At 38.5% G+C, this 15240-nt stretch overlaps 1 long non-coding RNA gene across 1 annotated transcript; it reads left to right on the forward strand.

Moving 5' to 3' along the window:
* The first annotated feature begins 7359 nt into the window (after positions 1 to 7359).
* On the forward strand, positions 7360 to 8043 carry LOC126148698 (uncharacterized). Its single transcript, XR_007530638.1, has 3 exons — positions 7360 to 7432; positions 7591 to 7701; positions 7879 to 8043. It is a non-coding gene; the product is annotated as an uncharacterized LOC126148698 (long non-coding RNA).
* The last annotated feature ends 7197 nt before the right edge of the window (positions 8044 to 15240 follow it).

Genomic DNA, 15240 nt, shown 5'->3' on the forward strand with positions numbered 1-15240 from the left:
ATTATCATTTTATTCCTAGGAGTAAGAATTTGGTGTCAATATCAATGAACATTTCTTTCACATTGACTTTTTCGTTTCCTTGCTCTACGGGCTTACACCAGCACTGTGTACAGGCATGTATTCCAAGACTCATGTGTTGGCGTGCACTGTCATGTTAAAGCAAGATTTCCTTTGGTTTCTAGTCAGACTGAACATGCTGGAAATGGTTCCTGAGTTTGCAGTCCTCACATGTGCCTATGAATTAATGGTTGACTCTTCTGGCAACACACTCATGAGAATGACACCATCACTATCCTATGGGGCTGTCACCATGACTGCCAGCAGTGGGAGTGCCAATCCAGACTGCCTTTTTGTTTCTGGCTCAGAGTGACGCACTCAGGTTTTGTCACCTGTAATCATGATCTGTGACACAGGCCTCTCCCTTGACATTGTGAGCATTCATGGAACCCTCTTTGAGAACACCTTTAAATATCCTAGCATCTCAATCATTACACGTGCAACTTCAATGCTCACCAACAGCTGTAGAGCCAACTGCCGAGATGTAATTTGCCAGTCAGCATGACTAAGAGCATCCAGGCAATTCATTATGTCTGGAGCAACTATCTTGAGAGGATGTCCCGGATGAACTGTTTCTGCACTATGTGATCTTCAGTACTCTGCCCATCACCCAACAGTACTATCAACAATATCATTTCATACAATGCACACAAACATTTAAGGATGTTCACACAGCTTCTTTTTCCAGTCAAAATTCAATTACAGCTCACTGCTTGTAGTGTCTCTAGCCTGGATGCCACTTTGGTAGTTCACTACAGCTTTTCCACCTGTCAGAATTATTCAAGATTTCAAATATATGCAAAAGAAACATCAAGTTTTAAGTTCCTGTGTGGAAGTTTTCCAGCATAGGCCATGTATTAATGGCTGTAAAAAATAATAACTGGGGCATTATTTATTGAACAACCCTGACAGTGCGCCAAATAGAATTGCAACCCAAACATCTGATTATGAAGCCAGAGAAACTAGGGATGGGAATTTATCTTGCTCACACATCTTAAGAAAAACAGCCAACTATGCTGACATCTCTCGAGCGGATGATGCTGTCATCTATAATGAAGTACAGTCAAAGAAGCTGCAATATATTCAGTCAGATCCTAATAAGATTTAAATATGATGCAAATAATAATAATAATAATAATAAATAAACTCCGCCTAAGCCGGTCCCAAGCCCGGTTGTAAAAGGAGGAGGGGGAGGAGTAACACCTCGTAAAAAAACCTTGGTTCACCTGGCCCGGGTGATAGTACCTTGTGAGGGTCCCTTGCCAGGGATACGGCGAAGACCTCAACGGTAGGGAAGACGGAGATGAAGATCATCGGTACGGCGGAACTGGCGGAAGAGGCAAGCATTATCAACAAGATAAAGCATATTGAAAAGCCCAGACACGTCTGTGTGGCAACCACCGGTACTCTGGCCAGCGTCTGTTCACCATGTGAGGTGCGGCTGAACACCAAGCTCCAGGAACTAACAATCCCTGGTTCTAACTACCCAGCATTAGCTGGAACTTAATTACAAGCAGTATGATTCGTACAAGTAAAATTAATATTACCCCAGGTGGCCAATCCACTCGCCCTGTGGCGACAACCAAGCTATCGGATTCTGGGGAGCTTGGGCTCGTACGACAGAGAAAGTCGGAGTTCTCTAGTAAACGTCCACGAAAGTCCCATACATTTATTGGCACTTTTAACATTCAGACACTAATTCAGACAGGCAAACTTCATAATCTTACAACAGAACTCAACAAACAGAAAATTCAAATCCTTGCTCTCCAAGAGACCAGATTCACTGATTCAGAAACAATAGACTACAACAATTACCGTATCTTTAAAAGTAAAACAGACAAGAAAATTGGCAAAGGAGCTGCAATATTTGGCATGGCTTTTATTGTAAATAAGGACACCCTTGACTCTGTTATAGACATAAATCAAATCAGTAACAGACTAATGACCATGCGAATCAAGCACACCAACAAAATATATACATTTATTAATGTTCATGCACCTACCAACATTGCCAACAAAAAAGAACCGGAGAAGACAGAAAAATTTTGGGAAAAACTCGAAACTGAAATGTCCAAAATTCCAGAGGAGGATGTAAAAATTCTTCTAGGGGATTTCAACGCGCAAATTGGCAAAGAGAGGAAATATAAAAAAACAGTCGGTAATTACCCTGCACACAAATTCACAAACAAGAACGGCATGAGACTCATCGAGTTATGTCAGCAAAACAACCTAAAAATCGTGACAACATCACTTCGAAAAGACCCCAATAAACAAAAAACATGGAGATCACCAAACCTTCAGCTTGGTGAATTTCAAATAGACCATGTTGCGATCTCCTATGACTTCCAGAAAGAAATACACGACGTTCAAGTCCGCAGAGGGGCAAATATAGATTCTGACCACTACCTTACCAGAGTTAAAATTAAATTCACTCCAAAAAGGAAACGCCAAAGGAAATCACCACTAATTCCCAAATTTGACTTGAAAAATATCAAGGAATCAGAAATTACAGAAGCATGGGATAAACAACCAACAAACAACTGGAAAGATTTCCGAACGAAAATTATACAGAAAGCAAGAGATTTGATTCCGTTAAAGAAAATATCCAAGCATCCATGGTGGAATTCGAATTGTGATAACGCATTAGAAGAGAGACAACAAGCCTTTTTAAATTACAATTGTGACAAATCAGAAACCACACAACAAACATTTTTCAAAGTGAGAAAACAAACAGCTAAAATACTTAGACAAACTAAAAGAAAATACCTTAATGAACAACTAAACACAATTGAAGAAAACTTTAAGAACCACAACACTCAAGATTTTTATAAAATATTCGCAAATCAAATCAAAGGATACACTCCACAAAATCTCTGCTTCCGGAAACAGAATGGAAAATTGGCACTAACTAACAAAGAAAATTGCCAAGAACTAGCTAAATATTTCTCACAACTCCTAAATTGCCCACAACCAAGTACAAGATTCCCCAGATTACAACCAGAACACACGAATGAGACTTCACCACCACCATCTCAAGAAGAAATTTATAGTCACATTAGAAAACTCAAAAACAATAAATCATCGGGAGAAGATGGAATTGTAGCTGAACTACTGAAAAACCTTGGTCCAAATTCGTTAAAAGAGATCACTAGCATCATCCAAGAAATTTGGCAGACAGAAAATATCCCAGAGGAGTGGAAGTGTGCACTAATTCACCCATTGCACAAAAAGGGAGAGAGATCAGACGTAAACAACTACAGAGGCATTTCACTTTTACCAGTTACCTACAAAATTCTATCTGCATGTCTCCTAAAGAGGGCACAAGAACAACTAGAACATACAATTTCAGACTACCAAGCAGGCTTTCGTCCTAATAGATCATGTCCGGAACAGATATTCAACCTTAAAACTATTTTAAAGATTAAAGCAATCAGGTCAAAACCAATAATCTGCACATTCGTTGATTTCAAAAAGGCATACGATTCCATAGACAGACAGTCTCTATGTCACATTCTCGAAGAACGAGGCCTAGACACTAAAACCCGAAAACTAATTGAACAAACACTAACAGAAACCAAATCAAAAATTAAATTCAGAGGGGAAATTTCGGAACCATTCTCAATTAAAACAGGAGTAAGACAAGGAGATGGGATCTCACCACTATTATTCAATATAGTTTTGGACAAAGTTATGAAAGAGTGGGAAGTAACACTAAGGAAACAAAGCTTGTGGAAGCCAATTGAACTAGGAAGAGGTAAAGGAAAATTGAACATCCCTTATTTAGCGTTTGCAGATGACTTGGCAATTATAACTGACAGTGAAGAAACAGCAGTAAAACAAATTGAGACACTTAAAGAATGTGCTGAGAAGGTTGGCCGCCAAATCTCCTTTGAGAAGACAGAATTCATCTGCTCAAAATTAGATATTTCGAAACTAAAAACAAAGTATGGTGAAATAACTAGAGTCAAGCACTTTAAGTATCTCGGTGAAGTTATTGAACCAACAGGACTTGAGAAAATAGCACAAAAAAACCGATTACAGAAAATCAAGAAAGCATTCGGACTTATTCAAAATATATATAACAAGAAATGTCTATCAAAAGGCACTAAAATCAGACACTACAACACAGTCATCAAACCAACAGTCACATATGCAAGTGAAACACTCTCCCTGAATAGAAAATTAGATTTACACGAAATTAAGAAAGTAGAGAGAAAAATTATTAGAAAAATCCTAGGACCACGATACACACAAGATGGATACAGGCTGCAGACTACCGAGACAACCGAAAAAATATCAAACATCGAGGCAGATATCAGGAAGAGGCGGATGAAGTTTTATGGACATATAGACAGATTACCTGGAAACAGGTTAACTAAACGTCTATTGGACTATATGACATCACTTAAGGCAACAATACCCTGGGTAACTGAAGTTAAGAAGGATTTGAAAAAGGCAAAAATTGACATAACAAACACATCAGACCGGGATACATTCAGAAGAAAAATCGACAAGTGGAAGTTTACTCCAGAGACGGAATCTAAACCTTTCCGACCAAAGTGGACCGAAGAAAGGAAGAAGGCCTTTGGGGAGGCAATGAAGAAATACTGGGAAAATAAGAAGAACATTAAGAAATGTTAATCACCTGCTTATCGTTCTCCCATGGGGACATTCGCTAATAATAATAATAATAATAATAAATGCATCCTACAACTGTAATATCAGTGAGCCACTATTGGAATCACTGAACTTTTACAAATATGTGACTAACACTTTGTATGGATATAACATTGAATGATCACATACTTCATTCATGCGTAAAGCAGGTAACAAACTATAATTAATTTATTGGTAGAATACTAGTGAAATGCAACTGTCTATAAAGGAAGCTGCTTACAAATAACTCGTGCAACTCATCCTAGAATATTGCTGAAGTGTGTGAGGCCCATATCAGATAGGACTGGGAGATACTGAATGTACCTATATACAAAGAAGGGCTCACAAATGGTCACACATTTGCTTGACCGGCAGGAATGTCACAAAGATGTTGATAGAATGGAACTGGAAAACGCTTCAAGACAGACAAAACTAGTCTGAGGAAACCATCATGCAAAATTTCAAGAACTGGGTTTGAATGACAACTCTAGGAGTGTCCTACAACCTCCTACACATTGCTCCCAATTGTGAGGAAAAGATCAGACTAATTTCAGTAATCACAGAGGCATTTAAACCATCATAATTATCATGGTCCATATGTGAATGGAACAAGGAAAGCTCAACTGGTACAATGGGGCATACCCTCTACCATGCACCTCAGTTGTTGGCAGACTATGGATGTAGATATGCAATCATCAGGTTAACTTGATTAACTATTTGCATACACAGTTACAGCGCTGCATTTTAGCTGCTAAACTTTATCAGGGTGTAAACACAGAAAAAAAATCGCAGTTAAAAACACTTTTCCCTGGTGAATGCACATTTTTTCCGTGTTAAGTGACATACTTTCCCTTAGAGCTGTAAAACTTATCAGTCCACTGAATAGTAAATGTTTTATACACAGGCACAAAACTTCCCAGCACTTCAGCAAACAAAATGCAGCAACACACATTGTGTTTACAGGGTGTCTACGTGGACAAGGGAAAAAAATTCCCGGATTTCCCGGTTAAAAATATACTTTCTCCCGGGCGGAAAATACACTTTTTCCATGTTAAGTGACCTTATACTATTCCTTGGCACTGTAAAACTCATCATCAATCCTTTGAATGTTTATGGTATAATATAATTTCCGGCCACTTTAGAGAAAGAAATTCAGGGGGGAAAGAAACACGTTTTGAAACACCTTTGATGTGCAGCAATATGTACGCTGCATATTTTCGTATTACTAAAGTATAAATTCGAATTCCACCAAACACCGCATGTTACTTTCTGAAGCATTGAAATCGAGATTGCGATGCGCTTTTGTAAGCCACTCATCACCCATGCCACTTGATCTCGCCAGCTGATGACAGCATAGGACACGTGATGTAGTCAGCCAATACCAAGATCACTCTTAAGTAGTGTGAAAACACAAATAAGAAAAGTTAATGGTTTAAATTAATATACATAGCATTCACATACCATATTGGTCTCCAAGATATATAAGCTGGAAGAGAAGCTAAGCTTCCACATATAATGTTGATCTTTTCTGCGCGTAGTACTTTAAGATAACATCACACAAATGTGCCAATAAAATTTTTAAAAACGATGTAAATGTGTGATCTTCTGAGCTCGAAATTCTTCTAAGTGGCCGTCCTCAAAGAGTTGATTTTTAAATGAGAGTCAAACACTTTGTTATTTAAGAAATTCATCGTACATTCTCGCACATAGTTCATCTTGCGTAAAAGGAAATTTGCTTTTAATGTATGTAATGCTTTTAAAACCACCGTTCGCAATATTTCCCCACTACCTGAAAGAAATAGGTTCGTTTCAGCAGTTGGAAGAGAGCGCCAGATATCAGTCGTCACCGCGCGATGACGCAGGAAGGCCATATGTTCGTACGTGTAAAACATTATGTCATAGAAGAAACAAGACATGAAAGGATACTTCAAGAGCATCGGAATTTCGTGAACCATACTAAAATGCACAGTTCGGCTTAAAGTGCACATTTGTATGTGCAGATTCGGATGTAATTTTTCTTGCAGTGCCAGTATTGTATTGTATTATCTCACGTTTGGTTCTTTATTATGGCATAATGTCATACGTGCACTTGAAATCAGCGAACAGTTGAAACCAGCCAACAGTGGGAAATTAAACAGTTCGTTTCGAATAAACTGACTGCCTCAGCAGAAAACATTAATAAAAGCCAAATCTCTTTAGCAAACCGACAAAGATAACTTCACTGTTCCGCAAGGTGATTAATGATTGACTGTCAGTAATGTGGAAATAAAATCTGAAACTAATGCAATATTTTAGCCATCCGTAATTATGCGAACGTATTTTAATTCATTTGATATCTCCCGGTCACAAAAAACCATTTTATCATTTAACGTGAGAGCAATAAACGAAGAGGAAACAATAAAATCACTGAACGTAAACACAGGTCACGTGGAAACGACCCACCTCCCCACAGTGATGGGCTAAACTGCGATTTTCCGATATCAGTGATTTCTGTGATTGCTACGTTTCAGTATCTGTTATTCTTAACTGTGATTTGTCGCAATTGAGGAACCTAGGTCGTGTATCCCTCTGCCACTGCTATTTCTGCTACTTCCGCGATATCTGCGACTTCTGTGATTTCTGCTACTTCTGCGATTTCTGTGACTCCTGCGACTTACCACCATATGAAAAAGTTACATCTGTCCACACAGAAAATTGCATCTCAACAAACCTGTCATTGGTAAGTATGTTTTACGTTTGTTCTTCCGTTGGCTTTAATTTTGTATTAAAGAAACAACTGTGAAAATATTAATAGTGTAATTAATATGTAAGTAGCCATACAGTAGCGTAATAGTTCATGTTTATAAAATGAATTCTAACATATTGTTATGTTCACAGGTACGCGAACTACATTTCAGTCACTCAGTAAAGTGATAACTCAAAATATCAGTGTCAACAGATCTGGAGAAATTGCCACTGCGTCTTTAGACCGCTTTCGTCAGACGAGAGGTTAGTTTTTAAGTGTTTCAATGGCTTAATTACTTCAGTGAGATCGTTCTTGCAAATGTGAAATATACCCCATTGAGTGGCTTTCATTAGAGCAAATTTTAGCAATCTACTCTGTCAATTATATTGCTTGTAATTAGTGACAGCAAAAATTGTTTAATAATCCTTGTGATTTTGCAGACACAGTTCTGACTCTGATTACTGGTTGCTGTACGTATCTATCCACATCAAGGCTGTTGAGAGAGTCGTGAAGATTCAAGACAGCTCTTAGAAGATTTTGCAGTTTAAAAGTGACATAATTATGAAATAAGTGTGCAGATGAGTGGTTAAACTGTGTTTTATTGAAGTTGTGCGATTTTAAAGGAATAATAAATGTTAAATACAGTGAGTGAATAATGAAAATCTCATTTTCCACATGTTTAAGCCGTCCTATACCCGTAATTTTCCGCCACTTATTTACTGGTAAACACTAGTTGGAGAGTGACATGCCGCCCCCCCCCCTCCCCTTCTCCACAATCTTTGGTGTGACATATCCCAAAGTATACAATATGCATTTTGAGGCTGTTGATATGAAAGTGGGAAGTACAGATCTTCCATTTAAATCAGGAATAGCTTAAGTGCATTACTTGAAAGTAACACAGGAAAAGCTTACTTACGTAGGTGGTAGTAGTGTCGGCAAAAAGTTCTTGTGTGTGAAGTTGCCATGTAGAACACCAGGTGTAAAACTTTTATCCCGAGTCTTGAACTGTGTCGGAACAAAAGTGGGGCATTCATATGACCCAATAATACTGTTTTCATTTCACTACACTTATACAGATGTCTGAGTTCCTCTGTGTTAACATTGCAAAGTCTTGTAGGCATGTGGAGTATTAAGCAAAACTGTCATATTGGAAGCAGAATCAAACACATTTGTTACGTTACTTGATATTTTCAGTAGAAAAAGGCAATGAGTCACAGCTGTGTTTGACCAACCATAACTGATGCTGAATGTGCATGTCGTCATATAATGTGAAGGGCTTATTTCAATAGTCGTACAAGTCCATTACCTCCACTTTTCTGTCTATAATGCTTCTGAAAATAATGATCCAAACAAACATAAATAAAGGTTCATCTCTAGCAAGAAGCCATATGCTTAAATATTTCTGGTATCTCAACTGCAGATTTTTCAGCGCTCATTTAACTTTACGACTCTGTATCTCAAATGAACAAAAATGGACTTGTACCACTAATGAAATAAGTCCTTCATATGCACACACAGCACACCGATCTCGTGAGGCACAAGGCTCTCATAACGAAGTACGTACGTCGGTCAACAGATGGCACTAGGAAAAGAATGTTAACTGCACTTTTTAGTTGCTACTTGCGACTCTTAGTTGCGATTTGTCACAGAAATCGCAGTTTCTCGGTAGCGAATAGCATAGTATGAACTTTGCTCAACAGATGGCACTGCTAACTGCGCTTTTTAGTTGCTACTTGCGACTTAGTTGAGACTTGTCGCGGAAATCGCAGTTAGACTCGATATCGTATCGCTGAGATGGACGTAGTACGAACTTTCGCCAACAGATGGCACTGTTAACTGCGCTTTTTAGTTGCTACTTGCGACTCTTAGTCGCGACTTGTCACGGAAATCGCAGTTGGACTCGACTGCGAATCGCAGAGACGAGCGTAGTACAAACGTTGGCCAACAGATGCCACTGTTAACCGCGCTTTTTAGTTGCTACTTGCGACTCTTAGTTGCGACTTGTCACTGAAATCGCAGAAAGCAGTGCTAAATTCGACCAATAGATGGCTCACGTCTTTGAATGTGAAATACTACTTGCGACTGCTAACTGTGACTGAAATCGCAGTTAGATTCTGTAAAGTTGTTATTGTGATATCTGCGACTTCTCAGTCACTGTGATTTCTAACAAATACGCGATTTCCTGCCCACCACAACTCAGACTGCTCTGTGCATCAGGCCCGGATTTACTATATTTCCGAACCGGGGCAGTATTGAGTAGTGGCGCCAAGCCACACTACCGTAACAAGAAGCGAGAGGAGGTACTACTCATACGCGACTTAACTACGCATGCACAAGAGCCCGCCCGCAACTGCTCAAACGAATCTAATTTAAACAGTTGTCACCTCACGCTCATCGTAGGCAATTTGTTGTTCCAAAAGCCTTTGACAAATTTTGCTGTTGGCAGACGCTTGTATGAGCACTGTGTTTTGTTGTATACGGCGCATTTCGTTTGCAACTTAAGTATATTTTACGTGCTGCAGTGTTATTCTGCAGTAGCAGGGTACAGTAATATCCTTTGTTAGAGTATTGGTTCTTACCACTCATAACCACAAAAATTTAACTGAAAACTAAAACAATGAAAAATTGTAAACAATTCCCGGGTTTTTCCCGGTTTTCTCCCGGATGAAAAAATTCCCGGGTTTTTCCCGGATCGCATACACCCTGGAGTAGGAAAGATTTTTGATGCATGGCATCATTAACACTGCATATTTTTGTATTAAGACAGAATAAATATGAATTTCACCGAATGCAGCATGGTAGCTTCCAAAGCAAAGAAAATGAGATTTTGTCAGCCAGTCATGTCACGTGATCTCGTCAGCCAATGATGGCAGATATTCAGAGCATAGGACATGGGATGTTGTCGGCCTATGGCAACATTACTTCAAGTAGCCAACACACAAATACAAGAGTATGAAAAGATAATGGATTGAATCTTATAAATACAGTAGAGCTATAAGAAAACCTTTCATGTACAGTGACACCTCTTTAAGCTGACGACTTGGGACTTTTGTGAGAAAGTGGTCGTCTGGAGGGGTAGTCTTTATAACGGTGAGCACGGTAGAATGTAACGAACATACTCATTTAAACACGATTAATGGCAACTGTTAAATGAAAAAGAAGCTCCTTACGTATTAATAACCATATTAGAAACACAGTACATACCTAATAGTTTGCATATGAAAATACATAGAAATTGCCATTTGCACACACTTTTTCTTAAGTTTGTTTAGTCATATTTTCATATCCTTTTTCCACCTCAGACAGCAAGTATGTCAGTTTCTGGTTGGAAAACTCTGTAATGAGGGACTTGTGTCTAGCAATACTATTTAAGATGTTGCCTAACGGGATTACCTCTACAGGAATTTTATCATCTTCACTATCACTGTTTTGCTTGCCACTACACTTAGTACATGGATTCATTTCCACATCATCTTCCCAATTATTACCACTATTGAAAGTATACAATTTCTTCGTTCGCTGTAGAAATGTCCAATTCAATACTGGCAGCATAGCACAGGCGTCCAAGGATGTTTATTGATTAATCACGACCTTCTCCAACATCTACATTTGTTGGAAACTGAAAACCAGAATTAATGAAGCATTTTCTAATTTTTTTGTTTTTCACTTTATTCCACGCACTTTTAATCCAGCTCACAGCATCACCCAGTCACAGACTTCACAACTAGGGTACAAAGAAGTTTCTTTTGGTAATTAAAACACTGGTTCACTCCTTGGTCAAGATACTGAACAGTGTTGGCAGGACAAAAACTTAATTCCATATCTGATAACTCTTCACTGCACTGTCACTGTGCATTATTCACGGAAAGGCTTTTGTTTCTGAATGTTCACTTTGGAATTTAAGGTATTCAGTCAAGAACAAAACATATACATCATCCATGCATTTTTATTTGCATGCCTAGAGGTTAAAGACTGACCGTTAATCTTTGTTTTGCCATTTTGCTGTCTTTGCACTAATCACTATTCAGTTAGTGTTTTGCCTAGAATAGCTGTTTCATCCATGTTTTAAACGTCACCATCACAACAGACACTTATAATTACACTAGATTTCAACTTTCAGTTGGATACATCTCGATTATTAACTTCTCCCCAGACTATTCGCAAAACAATACTGTGACAAACATGAAATCTGTCCACCCAGCCATTGCTTGCACAGAATTAGGAATTCCATGACGAGAAGCATATTTAAGAGCTTTTTCTTGGGTCATCGAACCACTAGAAGGTAATCTTCTGGCACATGCTCTATTAACACTTTCGCTGCGGATTTGCTGCAGGCGCCCAACTCTCCAGTGCAGCCCAGCAACATGCGGGTTGGTAACACACTGAAACAGCAGGTACCACTTGGAGCAGACGGTCCTAAGCACACCTGAGCTACAGGCTAATGTCAAGACCTTGTAAGATATGTATGATCATGTTCTATACTGACTTAATGATGACACCTTAGATGCATTACTTCAAATAAGCTTCGACTGTACTGTGGTCATGTTTTAAAGTCTGTTTGCTGTCTGACACCTATAGGGTCACAGGCGTCATTCAAATGCTCGTGATTTGTTGATAATATAACAAAAAATACAATTCAAACAATCAACAAATCCACTGCATTCAGGAAAAAGGATTCATTTGAAATTATATTTACTTTAAATGTGCATTTTTAAGATTGCCCCTTTTAGAGGTCGTCAATTTAGTAGCATATTTGCTCCTGGTACGAGAGAATTAGCCGTCTACATGTATCATAGATGCCTAGGGGATGCCCGGATGTATAGCAAAACACACCCTAAGTGGAGGCTTCTCTCGTGTCCCCCACCACTTCAATTGCGGTGCTATTAAAACAAATTTAGCACAACAAATTCTTTCGCAAAAAACTCAAGTGAACGCTTTACAAAGCAATAAGAAATAAGTCGACTTAACACAAAAGAAAACCTCATTTTCTGAGTACTCATGAAAAAAGTTCTAACCTTTCAAGTCATAAAAAGAAACCACGCAATGTCAAAAGAAATAAAAGAAGTTGTCTTTGATAATTGGAATTTCCCCCATATTATCGCATTTTTGCTACTTATGGGAAGTTATACAGCAGTTCAAACAGTATCCAGATTTGTCTGGGCAGGTTGTACACTCGTATGGTGTACGAGTGCGCTTGCCTTGTTCGGCGCACTTCTTACACCGCTTCTCCATAACTTGCTTCTTCCCCGCAGTAGTTTCCCGCTTTTGCACAATGTGTGTTTGTGATGTTTCTTGCTAACATTTCGTGGAACGTCCATTGGTGGAAGGAAGCCCTTTATAATGTTTATCCTGCAATCGTACAATGTCATATAGGTCGTATCTTCTATATCTTTACTGGAACTGGATTTTTTGCAAAATGCAGAGCGCGTAATATGATCAAATACCGGTCTCTGCTTATACTCATCGCTATTCCTCTATTCTCAAACAGCGGTTCTTTCTTCCAGTAGTCTTTTAATCGCAAATATTTAACGTTACCCATATGTAACTTAACACCCAGGAAAACTAGTAATTCGCCTATACTTAGAGGTTTCCATTTACAGATCCTAGAGCCCTCTTATTTTCGCTTGGCAATATGTTGACTGCGTTATCGTTATCAACTACAAGTTGCAACAATTCATCTGTTATCAATAATCTGAAGAAATCCATAGAATTGCCAGAAGGATGAATTTGTAAAACTTCTTCCTTCGTAAATGGGTGACACTGCATATTATGTGGTTCTTTATGCCAGGACTCGCCTGGATTATCTCCGTGTGACAGGTCAGGCTATTTTTCATTGCCGATTTCCACACAATTGACGTGATCCGTATCGTCAGATTCGGAACTGTCACGAAACAGATTCGAAAGCTGAGCTTCCTCGCTATCACTTCTTCTGCTGCCTCTAAATGGCAATCTCCGTGGTATGCCTTGTCCTCACTACACAGAAAATCACTGTCGTCTAGTACACTAAGTAACTGTTCCTCTGTCAGTTTAACACTTTTCCTGCTGCTTTTCACATTGGAAGGTCCAGGTGTTGGTTCATTAGCTGCCATAACGAACAACATACGTTCGATAACTGACCACACAAAACAAAAGTTTACACGCTTTGATGCTAGCTTAGACACTGCAACTAGACTGAGTAATCCGACAGTGAGCGCGGACGCACTGGCTAGTTGCGACGCTTATAAGCGTCACCCGGAGCGTGTTAAACCATTCAATCAGGTTATTAATGTTTTCTAATGATTGTCACAGTCTTTTCTTTGAATTTTTGTTGGCATTTTCTTTCCATTCCTTAACACATCTACAGCAATTTGCAATTGTATTCTGTATGACTTTTCCACCAGTAAGCTCACTGTGTGACAGATTTTCCTTTTTCAATATAACAGAAATTCGATGTTCTGGTGAAAGAATAGATTTTCTTTTATTTGAAGTAGCCATGACTGTTCACTACAGAGGAAAAAATCACAACTATTAGCTGTTTGAAGTACCAAGGACGACAATTTTAAGATATTGCTGTGTCATACTGTCGACGAGAAACCTTACAGTACAACAGTATTGTAATACCCTCTTCTGATTGTGGTCATCTTACAGGAAGGACATTGTCAGTTAAAGAGTGGTCTTTGGTCGGTAATAGGGGTGGCCATCTTAAAGGTGATAAAGACGCATTCGTCTTATGGAAGGTTATTTCTGTTCCTTAACAATATGCCCATTCAGTGACGTTCAGCTTAAATGGGTGGTCTTCAAGAGGTTTCACTGTATATTTGTTGTAATTTTTTTCCACACGCATGCTTAGGCAGGATGCTGAAACAGAGCTTAAATAGCAGTAGGTGAATATTTATGACAAGCATGATTCTAAATTTCATTGCTGTGCATCGAACATTTTGTGGGTTATCCAGCTGAACACAGGTTTTGTTGTCACTTCGACTTTTTCATAGAAGAGCCACTTATGCATGAAAGTCCTCAAGAGTTCAACTCGCACTGCAGACAGTGAAAAGTCTATCATTATTGCACAATTTGCAATCTATGAACAAACTAATATGAAAACTAATGCTGAAGTGTGCTCACTTTAGCATATTTTACCCTTTAAGACAGATCAAACAAAATTGTGTCTACAAAATTTCAAATAATTGTATAAATAACCAGTCTTATGGGATTGAAATTTTTCTACGTGGCTGGTTCTCAAAGGGTTAAGTTTTGAAAGAGTGAAACACTCTGGATTTAAGAAAGTCATCGCACATTCTCACATGTAACAAATCACATTGCGTACAGGGAAATTAACTTTGATTTGAACAGAACACTTCTCAAACCACCATTCACAATATTTTCCCAGGACCTCTTTGAAATTTCAACAGCTGTGATGTCATACTCATCAGAAGCAGGTTTTAGTTACAAAGAATTGCATAGTCTTTGTCTGAAATTCTTTGACATTTTGCTGTCCTCAGATGATCGAGTGTCCACTATGTACTTTTTTGTTGTAAATGGAAATTTTCTTTAAAGCTGGTTTTATTTTGGTGTCATTCTATTGATTAGGTTTTATTGATGCAATATTCTGCAGTAGTACTCAAATTCTTTGTTACAGTATCAGTTCTTACCAATCAAAATTACAAAAATTTAACCAAACTTCAATAATGGAAAATTCCTGGATTTCTAAAAACTCCTGCATTTTTCTCAATTTCCCAGCTGTTCCAGGGCATACACACCCTGTTTGTGTATAAAATTATAAACACCAAATCACACAAAAATGTTTTCACTATATGGAAGAACAC

The sequence above is a fragment of the Schistocerca cancellata genome, chromosome 2 (assembly GCF_023864275.1).
Source record: "Schistocerca cancellata isolate TAMUIC-IGC-003103 chromosome 2, iqSchCanc2.1, whole genome shotgun sequence".
NCBI lineage: Eukaryota > Metazoa > Arthropoda > Insecta > Orthoptera > Acrididae > Schistocerca > Schistocerca cancellata.